Source organism: Protopterus annectens, chromosome 6.part0 (genome assembly GCF_019279795.1).
Source record: "Protopterus annectens isolate FY-2018-M chromosome 6.part0, PAN1.0, whole genome shotgun sequence".
Lineage (NCBI taxonomy): Eukaryota > Metazoa > Chordata > Ceratodontiformes > Protopteridae > Protopterus > Protopterus annectens.
Genome location: NC_056737.1, coordinates 267192082 through 267215582, shown reverse-complemented (window position 1 = coordinate 267215582; position 23501 = coordinate 267192082). Strand labels below are relative to the sequence as shown.

General features: G+C 40.7%; 1 protein-coding gene across 1 annotated transcript in view; it reads left to right on the top strand.

Annotated features, from left to right (window-relative positions):
- Positions 1 to 23501, top strand: part of LOC122804254 (cytosolic phospholipase A2 zeta-like) — a 1019603-nt gene that overhangs the window by 783938 nt on the left and 212164 nt on the right. The window lies entirely within an intron of this gene.

The following is a 23501-nucleotide window of genomic DNA, read 5'->3' as shown; positions in this document are numbered from 1 at the left end:
AGCAAAATAGAAATAGCCATGGCTATTGTTTTGGTATTCTGAGATCTGACTATGTTTAAAATTCAACAGTGCTGACGCTGCATTTTACAGTAAACTAGTATCATCTCCTATTTTATAGACAGGTTATCTGTATCCAGAGACTGTTTGATTTCAGAAACAGCTTGCTTTGCATGTTTATTTATTGATTTATACATTGCTAACTGGTAAATTAACTGGTCCATGGACCATTTTCAGCCATGACCCAGGCCACAATGGTAAAGACAGTAACAATAAAGAAATGCAGCTCCCTACTGAAATGTTGGGACTCGAAATGCTGAGTGCTGAAAGGTTGAAAAAAAAGGAAAGAAAACCTGGAGAAGAATGAATTGTGAAAATTGCTCTTCTCCTTAAAACTTCTTTTTGCAGGGGGCAAGCTCCCCTTGCATCCTCACATGTCCATAACTTATAAATGCCAACTCAAAGATTGCCATACTTTGGGGAAAAGGGAATGTTCTGAGAAATGGCATCTTGGACTTGGTATATGTAAGTCAGTTCTTTCTGCCATTAAGTCTGTCCATTTTGGCACTCGCTCTATAGGGTCCCAGCATTTTAAATGGCTACCAAGAAATGCATTTGACAAAGATTACATGCACAATATATAGCCAACTTGTGACAGTAAATAATTAAAACATTAGACAACATTTAGAAGAATGCATGTAGAGTTAATGCTTAGAAAATGGGTAGAACATAAATGCTATAACATATTGGAGAACACATGCTCTTCAACAGGGTATTAATATACCAAGGAGAACCATGGTACAAGTTCATGGCTTCATAGCACCATATTATACTGCTGTGAAGCACAGAGAAAAAATGGCCACCATATTGTTTTTGCTTGTTAAACGTGAATATTTAGTGAACATAAGTGAACATAAGTTAAAAAATATAAAAGAATTGGAAAAAAAAAAGAATAACAGAAACATCTGCAATAGAAGTTACCAGGACCTGCTGCTTTATTTTCTCCCTTGCAGTCTACAGTACTTAAAAAGCAGTATTTAGTAACAGTGGGAAAATAAAATGAATGCAGTTAACTGAATTAAAAGGATGTGCATATGTGTGCATGTGTGTGTGAGACAGTGAGAGAAAGAGAGAGAGAGGGGCTATGTGGGTGGGTGTGTGTGAACATTTTTGCTCAAGAATTTTGGACAGCAGTCATCACTGATTTAGTACACATTTCTAATTAATATAGTAGAAATAAGAGGCAAAATCAGGTTCAGTCTACAAAATGAAAGAGAGTTAAGAGGTATGTTGAGGTGATGAGATGCATTGCTTTGTACTGTATATATTTTTTTCATTTGATCACTATGTCAAGAAAGTGGCTGCAGTTGCTGAGTACGTGTACGTGTGTGTGTGTGTGTGTGTGTGTGTGTGTGTGTGTGTGTGTGTGTGTGTGTGTGTGTGTGTGTGAAAGTGCATGTGTATGAATGAGACTATGCATGTGTATGGATGTGTATCTGAGTTTTTGCATATGTGTGAGTGTCTGTCTACCTTTACATTTGTTAATATGTACATATAAATATATAATGTAATACAATATATGTACATTGACCAAACAAACGACTGGAAGAAGGGTGCCTCAGAAAAACTTTACTACAGTAGAAAATAGAAGCACTAGGAGCCACGAGTCACAGGAACAGACCTTATTAAATCCCAATAGTTGGTGGATTTTTGTGCTATTGGATTTAATAAAGTCTGTTCCTGTGACTCGTGGCTCCTAGTGCTTCTATTTTCTACAATATATGTACATCTAATCACAAAATATCTAAAAAAAAATCATCTAATACACATTTAAATGACAAATAACCTTTCCAACCCTTTTTTTTTGCAGGGGGCACTCCAACCCCCCATCGTACTTCCCTTAAATATACTAACTCCACAGATGCACAACATTGGAGAAAAGAGAAAACTCCTCACACAATGAATCGCTGCAGGTGCACAAACACAGACTTCTAGAGATACAACATAACTGTGGGCATTAGCACAGAACTGATACTAATCAATACTAATTTGCATTGTAATTGCAATGATCAAAAACCTCTTAAGCAGTGATTTTCTGTACCCTTACACAGTATCTGTCAAATGTGATTCAGTCATTTGTTTTCGATGAAATGTGTTTAGATCAACTGTAACACTTTTTGTAGATGAAGTGTGTGTTGTAGAGGAGATTTCACTTACTTATATGTATGTATATATAAATAACTCAGTGTGTGTGTGTGTGTGTGTGTGTGTGTGTGTGTATACATTAAATGATTAAATAATGTATGTGTTCCTATTTTGGATGTAAAATTGCAATTACATATCATTTAGCACTTATGAAACATTAGGCGGAGGAACTGTTTTTCATCAAAAATAGAAAAATATGTATACTAATGCTAAAACAAATGCAGACCAATTTAACAAATGGCCCGTTTTCTAAGAGCAATAGTACTCTCCAAGGTGGGCATTATAATGGAAATAATGGACTTTCTAGGGATGGTAATTTCCTCAATGCCACCCACCCTGTTGGACATTGTTACTTGCTTAAGTATACAATGTAAATGTCATTATCAATATAGAATGTTATACAAGCATATTGCACAGCTCACAGCACTAGTATATGTTGTAGTAGTATAACGGACTATGAATCAGCTTGTGAATGTTGCATGGCTGTACAAAAAAAAAGATGAGGGGGTGAAGAATAATTATATTTGCATCACAGTTGTTGTCCTAAGGTAGTATCAAACAGACTAAACCTGTAAATTTTGTAATGGATCCATCAGTGCAGTGGAACCTAAGAACTAGCACACCATTGTAGTAGCATATGTCTCTGTAGTACTTGCGTTTGCTATCTTTGAACAGATGGTCTCTGAGTGTTTTCTTGAAAGGTCTGTACTCCTATTATTCTCTGGGAGATTGCTTCAAGCATCAGGAACTATTTTCGAGAAAGCTCTTTCCCACATAACAAATATGAACAGGGGGCTGTATAACTGAATGCTAGCATTATTTCTAAGAGTATAGAATTAATTTCTAAACTGCGGTTTGACGATGAGTGGTGTAAAACTTTCAGTATCTTAAGATGGGATGCTTTCTACAAGTGTTTAAATTGATGCACAAAATAGTAGGTGTGGATGCAAGTGATTTAAAGTTTATTTTTAGTCTTGGCATAAGGCTTCAGAAAAAGTGGTTTCATTGACAGATGCACAACTCAAAACTAAAACCAGCTATGCTTAGTTTTAGTCTTGGCATAAGCACAGCAACATGCTACACATGAAACATCTTTAAAAGCATTTTACACAGTGTATTTCAAATGCATAATTACTGAAGTACTTTTACATGTTTACAATAAAAGAAGAATGCAGAAGCATTAATAAATATTTTTGACTTTACAGTCTCTAATAGCATTTTAAAAGACAGTCATTTGACTACTTATCTGTCTCTTGAACAGTCACACCTCAGTACTTAACTGGAACACCTTATCTAACCCTTTCTCAAGGTAGTGCAAACAGACTAGGAACCTGCAAAAAAAATGTTAGAATGGGAACATGGGAGTTTGGCTTTTTTTAGCAAAAAAAATGGATTGCTTTACATATCTTTGTCCAGTGGATCAATGTCCAGTTTGGCTAATTCTGAAAGATCACTACTTCTAATCTGATCATTCATTAACTGACTAACCCACTGGCTGAGTTTAATCATCTCTCAGATTTGGAATCTCTAGTGCTATTTGTTTTTTTTGGATTATGGAAACTGCTTCTTTGGATTCAGTAATTGGCTCCTTGTTATGAACTTTGTCCCGTTGGCTCAGAAATCTATCCCCTAAGTTCAAGCAGCCATTTCTCTGGGGTTTGGATGTCTCAGGAATGGCCTAGATGTGGCTCCTGGCTGTTTCTCCTTAGTGCAGCTTCATCATCTGTTTGGCTCACATATGACCTCAGTTCAGTGAGCTTTTCCACTGTTTGACCTGCTGAATCCCATCTTCTTGAGTCAAAATGCTTGGCCTGGTTCCAAGGCAGGTAGAGGATGAGTAGATTTCCTTCTGTCGTAAAGTACTTGCATGTAGGTTTGGCCTTTTTGCCCTTTTCTTTGACTTTTTTATATATGTTCCATCTAAAAAAAAAATTACACACTAATGTTTTTATATAACTATTGCTGTTTTTATAATATCTGTCATAATTTCTATATTAATTTTGCATGTTTTTCTTGGAGCTTTTCTCCCCGGGCCTCTACTGAAAATGGACATGTATCCAGCTAGACTAGCCCGGTCAACAAATGTAAAATAAAATAAATAAGTTGATTTAGTGTGACTTTGTCCATCATACAGTAGCATGACTGACTGCACTGTATAGATGCACTCACTTACAGCCTTAACTTTCTTTAGACAACCAGCTCCCCTAATTTGTATTGTATTTTAAATATTCAGTAGTTGTGCGTAGTGGTTGTGGTTCACAGTAAGTTGATCATTGCTCTTAATGTGAACATTTAGAGTGTTTGATTTCGGTAAGTAGCATCTCCAGTAAATCAACCCCAAACCCATAGGGAAAATGCCCCCTTCAGCCCACATTAGTAAGCACCTTGAACTATGGATTTGCACTTTCCAACAGTCTCTGTAGCCAGCCTGGTTGAAATGGGTATTCAGAGACAATGTAGCATTTGTCTCATGTTTACTGACAACGACCTCCTGCTTAAACCAGTAGACAGTGTGTGAGAGATGCAGTTATACAATCTTATTGGAGGCAGAGCTCTCTCACAATGCCACAACATAATAACAAGCAGGTTGTCAGCAATGACAATAATAAACAAAGCACACACAGATCACACCAAGCACATAGACCTACATATGTTGAGGTTCTTAGCAGTAACCTACCTAAACCTCAAAAGTCAACTAAATGTAACCTAAGGAACAAGTACCCACAGCTACTTCATAAATATACTTAAGGCAGCACCCACCATTAAACATATGTCTAAGAGTCACACTGACTCAGTTCAAAAGCCCATAAGGCAAACCTCAACACAATCCAATATCTTGGTCGTAGCTGTCTCCATAGTTTGCCATATTGATCCACCACTCACCAGGCTATGCAAAGAAAGGGTCACAGTCTGCTGCCTGTTGGGTGTCAGGATTTGCCACTTTGCACAAAAACATTTACGTCCTTGCACCGCAATTATACATATGACACTGTCATAGTAGACATGGGTGTAAATGACTGGAGAAATACCCCTGGACTATGTGAAAAGAGATATGATGAAGCCTCAGAATGTGTATCTGAGGCTGGTATGAGCTAGCCTTGAGTAGTATTGTACCATCACCAAGAATGATGCTGCAATGCAAACAAAAGATTACTGATTTCAACAACTGGTTTAGCTTCTGGTGTCATTCAAAATGGGGGTGAGAAATTCTATGCACATGCAAATAGCTGCATGGATGCATCAGACCCCCTCAGAAATAAATACAACATCAAATTCAGAAATAATCCCCTTCTATGTCTGTATAACATAAGGAAAAAAAAAAACTTCTTACACAATACCAAAAGCCAAAAATGCTCTGGATGAACTTAATAAGGAACTCATGACCGTGATTGAATCACACAAAAGCAGATACGAGGTAAAAATAGCCAACCAGGTGAATAATAACCAGAAAGCCTTCTATAATTATGTTAGAAAATGCAGAAGTAATGCTCAACACTTTGTAGAGTCCACTGTTAAATATATGACATAGTTGGACCCAGAGGATATAGCCAATCTACTAGCAAAGTTAGCTCAAACTTTACTTCCCTTTCCTCTCCAATATTTTCAGATCAGATATCCACACATAACCCCCCCTCAAATCTCCCAAGAAAAAGTTCTCAAGGTGATATCTAAGGCCAAGAACACTAAGTATATAGGGAAAGGTAACACACGAGGCTCCTTACTGGTCATCCTGAAACATGACTTGTCTGGTTACCCTACAGAAACTATTCAATATAATCCTCAAACTAGGCTTTGTGATGGATTAATGGAAGACAGCAATAGTCATTTTCTTGCACAAAGGTGAGGCTTTGAGGGAACGAAGTAAGTATACACCCATAAGCCTGACCAGCCTCCTTTGTATGACTATGAAAAGGATTATTATGGAATTACCTCTCAACCTTGTCCAATATGGATTCATCAAGGGCAGGTCCTGCCTACCTAACCTGGTTGACTTGTTTAAAAGAGGCAATGGACAAGGGTAGAAGAGTGCATACCACATATACAGACCTTGCAAAGACATTTGACACCATTTCACACTCTGGTATCATAAATAAACTCTTCCAGCTAAATGTCAGTCCCTATGTAACTCAATGGATAAAAAATCATCTGACAAACAGAACCCAGGAAGTTAGGGTGGATGTCTCTACCTCCTCTAAATACCTATTACTAACACTGTACCCCAGGATTTAGTTCTTTGACCATTCCTATTTGCCATTTACTTCTCAGAGGTCAGAGCAAATCATGAGGATTTGTAGATGGCTACGTTTGCGGATGACTGGCTGATCACTGAGAGTAATACCCCTTTCTCTATGTACGTGACCTTATCACAACTGGAATGGCCACAATGCATTCTCACTAAAAAGGGCCTAAATCATAAAAACTATGCAGACCATCTCAAAGCCTTATCCCTCTTCTCAGTACCATACAGGCTACTAAAAGGTTACCCCTGCCTCACATACAGAGCTTCAAGAGACTCTGTTCTGTCAGAACTATTACACCTTCACAAATCCAGTGGTATGGACACCCACTCAAGGGATCACAATCTCTTTTGCAAAATAAATAGAATATATTGGAGGGATAGGTTTGTATCACAGAGAATACTGCTTCTATGGACCTGTCTTCTACTATACATAAAGTAAAGTAATACGTTTACTCTAGTCAAATGTAATTTAGACAAATGAATAACCACAAATACACTCCTGGTTTAACACTCCTGTCTCTCATGGATAGGAGAAACATGTAAATATCCCAGCATATTCTTTTCTGCCTGTCTTCTTATACAAAATATAATGAATAGCAACCTCTATGGGAACTGAAGGATAGGCTTAAGATCCTCACAGATCAGTAGTCTAGCACATACGTATGAAACCATGAATGACCTTTGGCTGTAGGTTTGATTCTAGTGCGTGAGCAATTGTTTGCATTTGTCTGCCAAACTTTAGTCTCACTTAACGCCCATCATTTGCACTGTGTGGGTTTGTTCTGCAAGGTATTAAGGCAATATGCTGATCCAAATGACTAAGAATTTTCTTAGCTGCTTGTATTGCTGTCTGTTTGCAGCTCCATTTGATTTTGGGTGGTGAGGACAAACCCATACTCTTTGCTGGAGTATTGCAATTCCATGAATACATACTGAGTTTCATTGTTGCTGATCAGCTCTGTCAGTATTCCACACTTTGAGAACTTTGCCTTAATTTGAGATATCACTTGTTGACTAGTAATTATGGCTTTATGGATGATTTCAGTTTCTCCAGTAATACTGCTACTAAAAACTTTTTCCCATCATACTAGCAGAAGTCAGCTGTGATTTTCTACCATGGCCCTTTTGCCAGTGGTGTAATCATAAGAGGTTCCCTCCTATCATAACCCTCCTAACTCCAAACATAAAGGTCCTACCAAACACCCTAATACTGTGTGATTTCAACTACCCAGACATTAACTGGGAGAACTACTCAAGTACTAACTCCCTTGCCCAACATTTCCTGGAATTTATAAACTCAAATGCCCTGGAACAACTGGTTAACACTCCCACCAGAGGTGACAACATATTGGACCTGGTCATCAACAACATTGGCGACTGATGTTCCACACCGGAGGTCAACCCCTCATTGATTAGATCTGACCATAAACAAATCACTTTGGATATCCACATTCTGCCCCCACCCCCGGACAAGGAAACCACTGTGAACAACTTTTCAAAAGCAAACCATATTACTTAAGATGGAGGTGGAAAGTTTCAAAGCCCCCATGCTAAAGGATAACACTGTCCAAGCAGCAAAATCCTTTACTAATGCATTCTACGGGTACCTACAAGAATGCATGGATTGTGTTATCCCAAGCAAAACCAAGACTCACTCCTCCAAGAAAAGGAAACCAGTCTGGTGGACCCCTGCCATAAACAAGCTATATAATAGAGGGAAGAAACTAGCACAGAAAAAAGTAAAATACCAAGAGGGGAATACATCCCTGATCAGTATCAGCAAGAAACTACGTTCCCTCATAAAATCGTCCAAGGCGAGCTTTGAAAGAAAACTTGCCAAGGACTCCAAAGATAACAACAAGGCATTCTTTAGCTATGTCAAAAATCTAAGTGGCAATGCTCAGATCTGCTCGGAATTAGTGCAGAATGGCACAAAATACACTGACCCAACTGATATTGCCAACATCCTGGCAGACAGGTTCAGTGTAAACTTCACCCCCCTCTCACCCCCACAAGGGCCCATAACCATGCCAGAAGAATGTAGAACCCCTTAAATCACAGACACTCAGGTTAAAATAGCCCTCTCCAAAGCCAAAAACACAGCATCAATGGGACTGGATGGTGTCCCAGGCTGCGTCCTACACAAGCTCAAAGACAAATTAACCCCTCACCTAAACACACTGTTCAAACTCAGCCTCTCCACAGGCTATGCAACCATAGAGTGGTGCACAGCAATAGTTATTCCGCTCCACAAAGGTGGAGCCACAACAGACCCCAGGAACTATCACCCTATAAGCCTGACTAGCTTGGTCTGCAAGGCTATGGAGCGCATCATCATGGAACTCATTAACAGAGACATTTGGAACCTCCAAACACTGAACCCTACCCAGTTCAGCTTTGTTAAGGGCAGATCATGCCTCCTAAACCTGGTGGACTTCTTTGAGAAAGTTACCAAGGCTATAGACGAAGGGAAGGTGGTACACACAGCCTACCTAGACCTCGCAAAGACCTTCGACACAATTTCCCATTCTGGTATTATTGACAAGCTCACCAGCCTGAACATAAACCCCTATGTCACAAGATGGGTTGCCAATTGGCTCACGGACAGAACCCACATGGTGAGAGTTGCGGGAGCTAGGTCTGACTCTAAACTGGTTACAAGTGGCATTCCCGAGGGCTCAGTCCTAGGACTCCTCCTATTCAGCATATACTTCTCAGAGGTACAGACAAGCACAGGAGGACTATGGCTGACCAAGTTCACAGACAACTTCAAACTAGGGGCTATAACTGACTCACCGGCTGACACAGACATCCTCCAAAAGGGTCTCAATGAGACGGATACCTGGTGTCAAAATCATGGCCTCAAGCTAAATGCCAAAAGTGCATAGTTATTCCCTTTGGAAATAACAAAGTACCCACAAACTACCACATAGGTGGTAGTCCCCTAAATACGGAATACATAATAAGGGATCTGAGGACCCAGGTAGATAGTAATATCTCCTTTGATAATCACATTGCCAAAGTGGTTAGAAAATCCTTCTATGTGGCCCATCTAATCACAAAATGGTTTGCATCCAGATCAAAAGAGGTCATTGTGCCCCCTCTACTCATCACTCATCAGACACATCATACAGTGCCCCATTTAGGATGTACCTGACAAGACACCTGCAACAGCTGGAAAGACCACAGAAGTACCTTACCAAGAAGATCACTGGCTTCAAACAGATGCCCTATGCAACTCGACTGAAGAAACTCCAGCTGTACTCAATTGCATACCGCCTGCTCAGAGGTGATCTCTGCCTGACATATAAGGCCATGTCCAACCCAGAATTGATGGACATGCTCCACCTAAAGAAAACCCTATCCCCTTGAGCCACACGCTCTAGGGATCTAAACCTCACCACAACAATAAATACGATGTGCTGGAGGGATAGAGTCCTGTCCCAGAGACTTCCCATGCTTTGGAACAAGATTCCAGTCTACATTAGGCAGAGCTCCTCGCTAGCTCTCTTCAAGAGAAACCTTGACGAGTGGATGGGAAACAGAAAGTTTACCCCGGCTCTGCTGGACAGAGGCACAGGGAACTAATCTAGGGGCGGCGAAAGCCAACGCATTCTGGCTAGGCTTATAAATGCCTTCGGGCAGATAGCCTAGTACCTACCTATGAACCTATGAACCTATTAACTGGCATATACTCTATCCAGAATTAACTCATTGTCACTACTTAAGCACTATCTGCATTTATACTTGGTCAGCAGGAAAGCATTTTCTCCCTTCTGTGCACTTTGTCACCTAGCATGCAGCCGCTATGAAAACATCACAAACCAGTGAAGGACATTCTATACCAAATCATGAGCTGTAGAATGAAAATACAAAACTGAGTTTTGAGATAAAAATGGAAAACAAAACAGCAGCAAATCTGAATCTGAGCTAATAACTTGTATTACTCATGAGAGAGAATTGTCAGGTAGTAAAGGCTAACAGTGAGGGGATGCTACACAGGGTATTTGATAGTGGCTGTTATATCCAGGAAAGTATCCTGCATTATCCCAATGTTAACTGCTTAAGAAAGAGAGAAATCCAGTCATAGAATATATTAGTTCAATTTTAAAAAGAAATCAAATGTTTTGAAGTGACTACAGCAGGAGTTTGATTATGTTTTCTGAGAAATTGCTACAAACAATCACAATGATATAAAAGAGCAATTAATATATATGCAAGTGAAGCAAATGCAACTGAAAAATCAAACGTTCTAGACAGGAAATTGAAACACTTAGAAGAGAGGGAAGAATTTGTCCAAATCATGAAAATGAAAATGAAAGAAGTTTAACTGAATGGAATATTTGTTGACTGCATGGACTCAAATGTTGTGTATACATTTGGCTAGGGATTGTCTCAAATTATGGAGTTCTGTGAGTGGTACTATGAAGAAGATGTTTCGGTCTGTAAAATTATAGATTTTGATTTATGTGTGATATTAATGACAGTGTAAATATGTGGAAAGTGGGAAAATAATGGAAAGGTGAACAGGGAAAAACAAAGTGTATTATTTTAAAGGGTAAACAAACACTGTCAGACTCCATAGGACTGTGTCCGTTAAGATTAAGGTTTGGGGACCAGGCTCATGGGACAAAGATGGGCCTTGAATTGACCTGAAGGGAGCTCTATAAATGCCTACAAGCTATGGGGGTTCTATAGAACACAGAGAACTATCAGTTCAAGTCCCACATGTCCTGGAAAGATGTCCTAAGGAAGATATTTAACAGCAGGACCTTAGGGACAAGAAATTGGATCCATGCTGTTTACAGTGTCTTTCATGGTATTTTTTTTTTTCTTTTCCTTCTTCCAAGTACCATGACTTCTTATGTGGTAATTGTTGCTTCTAATCTTGGTAAATGCAAGAAGAGTAATGTTAAAATGTGTCTACAATGGACTTTGAGGCACTGTATGTACAGCAGGACACCCTATGATACATTTCTGAATTCCTCTAAATTAGTTTGTGGAACCACTGCTAGTTTGATGGGTTCTGTGATTTTTGTTGAGATGGAGTAATATATTTCTTGCCTTATTCCAGGTCAAGCTGTATGCCCATTTAACATTACCATTCATATGTTTTCTCCATGTTCTATATTTTTTCCTCTTTCTCCTCAACAGCTTTGAATGAGTTACACTCCTCCAAGGAAGTGTATATATTTTTGTGATCCCTAGCTAAACTCCTCTTACACTTATCAAGATGCTCTCTAATAATGTCAGAATGATTCCAACTACCAATTACCCCCTCTACATCTGACCCAGCACAATCTATTGAATTTATTTGATGTAATATATCCAAAGGACTTATATGTGATCATTAAATGAGATTTAATATGTGAATTTAACTTAATGTACAAGTTCAAAGGCATTATGATCAGAATTTCCAAATGGACACAACTGCTTGAAGTTAAATACCTTTTCAGGAATATTAGAATGTAATAATTCCAAGATGTTATTTAACCTAGTTGCAAGATCTATTGATTGAGATTATTAATCTAACAATACTCCAAAAATTGTTCCTCTGCATTTGTAACAGCTGCCTCTTCCTTCCAATTAATCTTCAGAAAATTAAAATCATTTAATATAATTAAATTGTCAGCTCTCACCTGATTATTTAACTCGGTCAAATATTGGTACTGTTCACTTACCGATATGGAGGCACGCTGTCAAATGAACAGGATAATTTGCTCCTATGATATATAGTTCTAAAAATAAAAATTCTGTGTTATTGTCAGTTAGTAACACTTTAACTGATATGCCACTTGTCACAAATACCATCACATCTTCCACCTCCCACCCTGGATTCCCTTAAACAACAATATGTTACGTACCCAGGGTGTGATGCACCAGCACATCTCCAAGGCTCACTAATCACAGTTACATCACACCTTTCTTCCATACAAATAACTTATAATTCTTTCATTTTTTTTTAATTTAAACACCTGGCATTCGTGTAATAAAATTTCAACTCATTCTTAGATGTTCCATTAAATTTCAACTCTGAAGCCTGTTTTAAGCTAAAAGAAATACTTCACAACATTGTGATGTTTTTTACTCATTACTTTCCCCCAGTATAACTCAAACGTAAACCATCATTTCCAAATAACTCCACATTTGTCTTGACGTCATAGCCTAATTGAATCTACTTCACTGGCTTTACAGAAATTATTAAGCCATCCCTTAAATAACAGATATAATGATAATCTGCTTAAAGTAAGGAGAGGAAAATTTCAGAAAGACACAGTCTAACTTATTTTGCTTTACAAATCTGAGAAATATCTTGTACTGTTTCGCACATTTTTCAGAGGAGTTTTACTTAAATTATTAACATCTGCATGTATAATGACAAATTCATAAGAATTCCTGCTTATAAGCAGTGTTTGTAAACCTGAATAAATGTCATGCAGTTTATTACCACTTAAGCTGGTAACTGCTACCTTTCCCTATTTATACTGCATAGTGATCTAATGCTTTTCCTTATCATAGAGTTACCGATTACTAATACTCCTACCTCTGGTATCCTAATCGCTCATCTGTCTTAAAATTTTCACCCAGTGTCCTTCTGTTTACCTTATTTTTCTCAACAGTAATATCACACTCTTGGTCTTTGCCTAATTTTACTTCACAATTTTGCCAATGATCTATCCTGAACTCTTTTTGTAATGCCTGTGATGACTTTTCAGATGTCCTTCCTTATCACTGTTGTAACATTTTTTACATAAAGGATTCCTTGCCAAGGGAAGCCCAACTTCAGGTCAGTATACCAAGGTGTTAGGCTTTTATAGACATTGTATGTCTCACTTATGCTCCCTGCTAAAGGCATAGGGCATAACGGTGACATATGGATGTACATACCTCAGAACCTTTGCTGCCAGTCTGAATGTCATCTTTGATCGTCAGTCTGAAAACTTCTTCCTCTGTGCTGGTTACCAAGCTGTGTTTCAGATAAGTGCCCTGCCGGGGTTTTCCTCTTATCTTTTCTTACTTCTTTAGTTTGGTGAGTTTACATGTCATCCAGAAAGGGAAAATGTCAGTGTGAGAGGCAGATTCCACATAAGAATTATCACAAGCAGTAACTTTTTTGTTTGGGTCATTCTCACAACCATAAGAAGTGTTCTATCTGCCAAGCGTTTGTCTCAAAGACCCTACATAGTCGTCTTTCCTCCTTGTTTATTTACCTGGAGAACCAGTGTTTAAATTGTTGGCGCAAGGTGCTATGGTGGAATTTTCCCATCCTGATGGTCAGCCACCTGCCAAGAAAAAAGCCAAAAGAGTTAGTTCTGATTTGGCTGCTGTCCATGCTCCCCTGGACATCTCTGTTGAGGCTGGTGAAAGCCCAGAGGATCATCTGCTTGTTTCATTGGATTCCTCTAGCACAGCCATACTGGAGGCTGGCATGGATCTGACTTCTCGCATGTCCTTGGAGGCTCCCATTACAGATGTTGAGGGGAACCATGGCTGATTATTTCAGATGGAATGAGGGGGATTCTGCTGACACTTGCACAAAAGTGCTACCAGCACTAAATGATCTACAAGGAAACAGCTCCAGTCCTTATTATTAATGCCCACCTCTCCAGGCATGTCTAAAGGTCAGTTCCCTCTGCTTTCTCCTATTAACCTGGTGAACTTGGGCATCCTGAGGCAATGTAGCAACTGCCTCAAGTACACTGATAACCCTCTGCTCTTACCTCCCAACACTCAGACTTGCAAGAGATGCACTTATATATCCAAATTGGAAGCCATGCACTCTCCAGCCAAGACTGGAATAGCTGGTCAAGAGGAGAAGGTTAAAACTTGCACCACACCACATGGTACACATAGCCCTCCAGAACACACACTAGCACTGTCTTCACATAAAAACACAAACCACACTCTTACCTTCATGGAGGCTCTCAATAAAAATCTACCCAAACAGCAGAAACCTCCAAAGCAGAAACACACTCAACCACCACAACACAACACTAATCACGAGACACAAAACCCTCCTGAACAGTGTGCTGCTCAATCAAAGCCCTTAAGGCAAAACATCATGCCCAACACACTAGTCATAGGTGACTCGATAGTGAGACACACTGATGTCCCACTCACTAGTTTAAATAAGGAGAAGGTAACAGTCAGCTGCCTGTCTGGTGCCAGGATCCACCACAAAAGGCACGCACTCCGGTCCCCTCAACAACAGGTACAAATATGACTCTGTCATTGTACATGTGGGTGTGAATGACCTGAGACATACCTCCCTGGACTACATGAAAAGAGACATGGAGGAGGTCTCGAATTATGTAGCCTAGACGGGTATGACCCTAGCCCTGCGCAGCCTCCTACCATCACCCAGAATTATAGCACAGTAGAAGCAGAAAATGATTGATTTCAACAATTGGCAAAGTTTCTGGGGTTATTCTAAGGGGATCCATTATTTGTCTTACTGGGATGACATGATTGACAGACATCGATGCTTTGCCAGAGATGGCCTGCATCTGTCACCCCTGGGCTTATGGATACTGGCCAAGGTTCTTGCCACCCCTATAATGCTTTTTTTAGGCGGTGTTCCAAAGACCAAATTACCACCGTAGCAGCTACAAAAATGCAATCTGATGGTCATGCTGCTCAATGCTAGAAGTTTAAATCTCAAAAGGCACTCGCTCAAAGTACTCCTTAAAATGAAGAACATCGACATTTGTGCTGTAACAGAGACCTGGTTCAAGGCAGAAGAAAGCACCCCTGCACGACCAGGCTATAACTCATTCCACACCTTTCGGCCCCAGAACTTGGACTGAAGCTCTAAAGGCGGTCGTGTTTCCATATTCATAAAGGATGCGCACACCTCCAGACAGGTAGCCCAACATAATGCATCAGAGATACTTCAGGTGCAGCTAACACTGGGTAAGACAGCAATTCAGGAGATAGCCTGCTATAGGTCCCCGACAATGTCCCAAGACTCACACTCCACATTCCTAAGCACCCTGGAAAATATCAGGGTCCAACTTAACACTCTCATAGTGGGTGACTTCAGCTACCCCTCCATTAACTGGGAAAACTATTCCTGAACCAATACACTTGCTCAATGTTTCCTGGAATTCATTAATTCCAATGCCCTGGACCAGCTCATTCTTGCCCCCAATAGAGGTAGCAACATCCTTGACCTGGTCATTACTAACATGAGCAACTGTTGCTCTATACCAATAGTCATCTCCTCCCTGGTTAGATCCAACCACAAACTAATCATCTTGGAAATCCACTCCCCCCCCCCCGCAAAGGTAACCACCATAATAAACTTCTCCAAAGCTAACTTTGGGCTCCTAAAAAACAGAGGTGGCTAACTTCACAGCACCCATGCAACTGGAGAACAGCTGCATGACAGCAGAGTCATACACTAATGCCCTGTACGAACAAGTACACAAATACACGGATCTTGCCATACCCAATAGAACCAAGACACTCTCCTCTAAAAAAAGGAAGTCAATCTGGTGGTGCCCTGCCATAAACAAACTCTACAACAGAAGGAGGAAACTGATGCGGAATAAGGTGAAGTCCCAAGACTGGAAAAACTCCCTTATCAGCCTCAACAAAAAGTTGAGACCCTCATCAAATCCTGTAAAGCTAGCTATGAAAATATAATTGCAGCAGATAGTAAAGACAACCACAAGGCCTTCTATAGTTATGTAAAGAATCTCCATGACAATACCCAGATTTGCTCAGAGCTATTGCACAACGGCACATTCTATACAGAGCCAACAGATATTGCCAATATACTGGCTGACAGATTCAGTGCCAACTTTACCCCTTCCTCCCCCAACAAAGGACCAATCACAATACCAGTAGATTGCCAGGCATCCAGTCTTACTGCTGCACAGGTTAAAACAGCACTGTCCAAGGCCAAAAATACAGCTTCTATGGGACCTGGCATTATTACTGGCTGTGTTCTACATGAACTATAGAGTGAACTGGCAATTCACCTATGTGCCCTGTTCAGTCACAGCCTCACCTCAGGCTTTGTCCTTACTGAATGGCACACTGCTACAGTCATCCCTCTCCACAAAGGAGGAATGACTACAGACTCTGGGAACTATCATCCCATTAGCCTGACGAGTCTGATATGCAGAGCTATGGAACACATCATTATGGACCTAATAAACAAGGATATAGGGTATCTCCAAACTCTGGATCCCACACAGTTTAGTTTTGTGAAGGGTAGATCATGCTTGCTCAACCTGGTCGACTTCTTTGAGTCAGTCACCAGAGCTGTGGATGTAGGCAAGGTGGTTCATACAGCCTACCTTGATCTGGCCAAGGCCTTTGATATCATTCCCCACTCAGAAATCATAGAAAAACTCACTAAGCAAGGCATCAACCCCTATATCACTAGGTGGGTTGCAAACTGGCTCACAGATAGAACCCTCAGTGTGAAAGTAGCTGACTCCAAGTCTGACTGCTGACCAGTCACAAGTGGAGTCCCACAGGGCTCATGCCTGGGTCCACTTCTGTTTAATATATACTTCTCTGAAGTCCAGGTCAACATGAAGGGACTCTGGCTGACAAAGTTCGCAGATGATTGCAAGTTGGGTGCCATAATTATCTCCCCAAGTGATGTTGACATCTTACAGAAAGGCCTCACTGAGACCATCAACTGGTGTCAGAACCATGGCCTTAAGCTCAATGCCAAAACATGTGTTGTCATCCCCTTTGGGAAAAACCCAGTTCCCATGAATTACAACATTGATGGTAGTCCACTGAACACAGATGACGTTATAAGAGATCTGGGAACACAGGTTGACAGCAACCTCTCTTTTGACACCACATTGCCACTGTGGTCAGAAAATCCTTCTATGTGGCAGATCTCATTACTAAGGGTTTTGCATCCAGGAAGAAAGAGGTCATTGTCTCCCTCTCCTTTTCTCTCATTAGGCCAATCATTGAGTACAATGCCCCATTTGGCATGTACCTCACTAGACACCTGCAGTGACTGGAGAGGCTGCAGAATTACCTCACAAAGAGGATCATAGGCCTTAAACACTTGTCCTGTATGGACAGACTCAAAAAACTCCAACTATTCTCTGTCTCATATCACCTACTTAGAGGCGATCTCTGCTTGACTTACAAAGCCATGTCTAACTCAGCTATGTTAGAAATGCTACATCTAAAGAAATTCCAATCCCTCTGAAGTACACGTTCCAGAGACCTCATTACCACAATCAACAGAACAAGCTGGAGGGACAGGTTCATAACCCAAAGAATGCCCATGCTATAGAATATGCTTCCCATACATGTCAAGCGGAGTGCCTCTCTGGCTCTCTTCAAGAGAAATCTTGATGAGTGGATGGGAAATAGAAAATTCAACCTGGGGATCACTCCAGTGACTCTACTCAACAGAGGCACTGGGAACTAAGGTCGGGTGGCACAATGCCAGGGTGATCCTATGGGCTAGGCTTGTAAAGGCTCCAGGGCCATTAGCCTAGTACACACCTATGAACCTATGAACCTACAAGGAAAAAAGCCAAACGAGTTATTTCTGATTTGGCTTCTGTCCTACCTCCCCTGGACATCTCTGTCAAGGCTGGTGAAAGCCCAGAGGCTCACCTGCTTGTTTCTTTGGATTCCACTGCCACAACCATACTGGAGGCTGGCATGGATCTGACTTCTCGTATGTTCTTGGAGGCTGCTGTTACAGATGTTGAGGGGAAATCTGGCTGATTATTTCAGATGGACTGAGGGGATTCTGCTGACACTTGCTCAGGAGGAGATTTCTGCTATGTTAGCTGAGTGTAGGCAAGGGTCTGAACCTCCTAGTGTGTTTAGAACAGACATCCCTCAAAAGAAGAAACAGAAAACCAATCATATTTCTCTTGCTCCTAAGTATCCCCAGCATGATTGGCAGGATTTTACTCAGAAGTTATTTAATGCACTAATGGCCTTGAAGCCTCCTCAAGGAGAGCCCGTTTCTGCTCTCCCTTGGTCCTCTACCCAACTCAAAAGGCCCAGAGGGCAGGCTCTTCTGAAGAGGAATTAGATTCTGGGGAAGTCTTTGGCAAATTCCTCTCAGATCCCTTCTCCACTGGATTATGGCTCTGAGAAGGAAGATTCTGTTAGCCCAGACTCTCTCTTTGAAGAACTCTCTTTCTGGGATACTATTTCTTGTATGATGGGATTTTTTAAACAGGACTGGTCTCAGGTTTATAACATTCAGAAAAGGTATTACGAGCTCCTCCAGATAGAGTCCTCTAAGCTCTCTGCTGTCCATCCTGTCTTGGCTGCCCTTTTAGATACCTTTTCAGCAGCTTCTGTGGCCTCAAAGTCTCAATCGCCAGCACCTAACAAACATGACAGGTTTTACAGCTTGCCTGATGAGTATAAGTTCCTCTACAAATGTCCATCTGCTGTCCCTTCTGTGATGTCTGCCTCTTCTGACAAACCCTCTATGCTTTTGCCTTCATCAGACAAGGACAGCTGTCACTTTGGCTTTTTAGGTTATTAATTACCTGATCCATATGACAAGATAAGTTTTAGCCCTTATTTCTCAGGCCTCCCCAGTAATTTCTGACCTTTCTGATTCTGAAGGCCCTCATTTATTGTGTTCCACTTATCAAATAGCCCACCACTCTATTAAATGTAGTTATGATGTAGCTGATGCATACTCTAGATCTGTTTTTTGATGTTACTCTTGTCTTTGCCTCCAGCCTTTAACTGAAGATATTAAAACTAAACTGTTAGCTGCTCCTTCTGATAATAAGAACCTCTTTGGTTCTGCAGCTGCTGAGCTTTTTAGGTCTCTGCAGGATAAAGGTAATACCTTGCAGGAATTGAAGCATATTTTGGTTTGTCTTATTCCTAAGTTCCAGATCAATTATCTCTATAAATCTGCTTTTGTTTGCAGACAGCCTCACCCTTCTCCCTAAAGTAAGAAGGGTTCTAGGTGAGCTCTCCCTGCTAATTCTACTCAGAACCCCTCTTCTCAGAAATCTCCTTTTCAAGACAAGCCCAGTTCTATCTGACTGTTGGATTTCCCTTTCCTAAGTCAGGTTCCTTTATCTCTACATCTTTCCCTGCCCCTTTCCACCTGGTTAAGAATCACACAAGACTCTTGGGTTCTGTCATCATCCATCAGGGATACTTCATGGTGTGGAAAGCTCTTCCTACTTTTCTGGGTATACCTCAATATCCTCAAGAACAGCTTCCTTTCTTCCCAGAACTACTTCAGGGCCTTCTGTCTCAAAGCACCATTCTTGCTGTGTCCCCTTCCAAGGAGGGGAAGGGGGTTTATTCCAGAATATTTTTGGTTCCCAGGAAGGAAGGCACCTGGAGACCCATTCTGGGCCTCTCTCCAAGCTTCCCTGGTCTCCGTGGATCACAAGGATGCTTATCGTCATGTTCCTATTCATCCCCATTTCAGGAAGGTTTTGCATTTCTCTGTTTCTTCCTTGCAGTTGCAGTTCTCTGCTTCACCCTTTGGCCTTTCTACTGTCCCAAGGGTTTTCACAAAAATGCCTTGCTCCTGTGATTGCCTTTTTCAGGATTAGAGGGATACAAATCTTTCCTTATCTGGATGGCCTACTCATTCATGCTTCCTCCCCTGAGACCTTGCTTCAACACATCTGCTATACTCTTTGTCTCTTGCAAAGCCTGGGGTTTATAATAAACTTCCAGAAATCAATCCTGGTTCTTCTTAGGATCACACCTTTCTTGGTTGCAGGGTCCAGAACATCCCTATGCTGGCTTCTGTGCCTCCTCCCAGAGTTGCTTCTCTAATTGCCTTATTTCAATCTGTTGTTTCTCTAATTGCTTTTTTTAATCCCTTTTTCCTCAGGTTTCAGTTACAGTTAAGGAGTTTCTAAAGGCTCTAGGATTTATGGCTTCCACCATTCCTATGTTGTCTCTAGCCAGGATCCATATGAGAAAGCTACAGTGGTTCATGAAGTTAGTTTGACTTCAGGACTGTCATCTTCTAGATTTTCTAGTCCCTTTTCTTCCATGCTTAAGCTCAAGCTTCAGTGGTGGATTCATCAGCTGTTATTTAACCTGGGACTTACTTTTCAGCTCCCAGTCACCTCTAAGGAATTTTTTTCTGATGCCTTAGACACAGGGTTGGGAGCCTCTTTTGGTACCCTCAAGGTTCAGGGTCTCTGATCTGCTCATCAGAGGTCAGACTACATCCGTATCAAGGAGATGTGAGCTCTTCTTTTCAGCCTTCAGGCCTTTCATTTTCTTTTTCTTTCAAGGCCTCTAAATTATTTACAGACAATACCACTGTGACACAGTACATCAAAAAAGAAGGGAGGGGCACAGTCAAACTTCTTTGCAGGCCAGCTGTTCAAGTTTGGGATCTAGCTGTCCAGTTTCACATGACTCTTCAGGCTGTATATATTCCTTCAGGGCAGAACATAGTGGTAGACTCTCTTAGCAGGTCCATAACACAGGTTCATGAATGGATGCTTCATAGATGTGTCTCTGGACATTGTCCATCAGTCGGATACTCCTTAAGTAGATCTTTTTGCCTGTCCTTTGAACAGACCATTTCTGCTTTTTTGCACCAGAGTCCCAAGTCATCTTGCTTGGAAGATGGATGTCCTCTCTTTCTTCTTGGAAGGGGAATTTCTTTATGCCTTCCCTCCACTTCCTCTCATTCTAGAGGTCCTGCTCAAGATAGAGCAAGACTCCCCCAAAATCTTGTAGGTGAATCCTCTATGACCCAGACAGCATTGGTTCCCTCTTCTTTTGCACCTAGCCAAGGGCAATCACCACAAGTTACCTCATATGGTGGACCTACCCACGCAAGGCAAGGGATCTCTCATCCAGCCTCAATTCTCAACTCTTCAACTGACATTGTGGGTGATAGGGTTTTGATCCCTTTCAGGCATTTTTTTTCTGAGGATGTGCTTAAGGTTCATCAGGTAGTCAGGAAACCCACTACCAGGAAATCCTATATGTCCAAACAGAGGAGATTTTCTGTTTGGTGCCTTGCTAGTAACCAGGATCCACTTTCTGTGGAGATACCTCTCGTTCTCTCTTATTTGTATAAATTGCTCCATGTTGGGTTGTTATATTCTTCAGTTAAAGTTCGCCTTTCAGCTACTTCTGCTTGTCTGCCAATAACTCCTCCTCTGACCTCTAGGTTTGAGATCATGCAATTTCTTAAAGGTGTCCTTCATATCAGATGTCCGAGGTAGCCACCCTCCTGGAGCCTTAATTTTGTTCTTGAAAAACTGACCCAGGCACCTTTTCTGCAGCTTCAGCTTCCATACAGCATTGCACATGGAAGACTGTTCTTCTTCTTTTGGCCCTTATTTCAGCTAAGAGAGAGTGTCTGAACTCCAGGCTCTTGTGACTGTTCCTCCTTTTATAGTTTTCATAGGGACAGGGTGTCTTTTGTACTAATCCTTCCTTTATGCCAAGGTGGTTAAGGAATTGTCTCTTAATCAAACTATTAATTTGCCCTCCTTTTTTCCTTCTCCACAGTCTTCTAGTGAGAAATATCTTCACACCTCAGATTTGCATAGGCATCTCAGATATTATTTGGATAAGATTAAGACCATTCACAAGTCTGAGCAACCTTTTGTTTCTTTACATCCCAGATCTCTAGGTTTCGTTTTTTATAGCAAATCATTTCTTCATACATCTATAAGGGCATTTCTTTTTATTTCTTTCATGGGAAAAGCCTTCCTGCCTCTGTAAAGGTTTATTCTACCAGGGCTTTGGCTTCCCTCTAGTGCTTGTTTGAAAGGATTTTATACCAATTCCATTATTGGGTCTGCTGTTTTGACTTCTGTCCATACTTTTACTAACATTTTAAATTAGATGTGGTTTCCAAAGCAAAAGCTGCCTTTACCAGAGCTATCCTGCATGGTTTTGTTGAGGTCTTTTCTGGACTTTCCTACTCCCAACTTTCCTCTTGAGCTTTTTTACTCTTTTTTTCATAATGTATACTGCAACAGAGATATGGAAGGGCATAGTACAGTTGTGTAAAATCTTACAATAACAGTAGATGCCCTTCAATTCTCTATTGCAGTATTTGCTTCCTCTGTCCTCCCCCTTCTGCTCTGCTCTTTACTTTTTCTCCTTCTGGGTGAGCATGTTCCTCCTACTTCCTAGGCTGTTGCTCCTCCTGCGCCTACTTATTTCTGAGGTATGTATGTCCATACATCACCTATATGCCCTACACCTTGAGTGGGGAGAATACAAGTGATATATGATGTCTCTAAAACCCTAAGGCTTAGGTATTCTGGGTGATCCTTGGCAGAAAATCCCTTTCATAAAGAATACTGCAACAGTGAAGAGAAGGACATCTACTATTATGGTAAGATTTTACACAACTGTGATACTTCACTGTATCAAATCTTTACCCTTCTCTGGAACCAACAAACAGCTCATTTACATGTTTATATTCAGTGATTTTCAAATTCTATTTTATGCATTTGGCTTTTCCTTTATACATCTTTGCAAAATGTTTCTTTATATCACATATTATACAAAACTATTAAATAAAGGTCAGAGATTGGTCTCATGTTTATAGACAAACCTAGAATACAAGGACTGCAGGATTTGTCTTATTTTACTTGTGACTCTGGAGTGAGCTATGTGGATCTGAAGTATGCTGAGTGTGTTCTAGGAGGGTTTGGCAAATGTTTCTTTATAGTCTCAGTGTAATTTGTAGGTCTAGTGGTGTTTATCAACACAAGGCTGATGTAAGAGGTTCCATATTTCTTAAATATTTATGTATCTCACAGATTGTGCTGTCAATTGGTAGAAGCAGTGAACAGTCAGTAAACATAATGTAGCTGATATACTGCCTTAAAACACCCAGTGCTATCAGAATGGGGACAAATAGGGTGAGAGCAGATTGCAGAGACATGTTGCCAGATGGTGAAGGGCTAAGGCTGGTGATAGCACTTGGGTTGGAGTGAGACTACCATAGTTGATTCTAAAGATTTGTGAATGATGTATTTAGGGTTGTATTCTGAAGTTAAGGTTAGATGGTAGCAGGACTATAGTTTACTCATCTAGCATCCATCTGGCACCTGTCAACTCTAAAATGAGA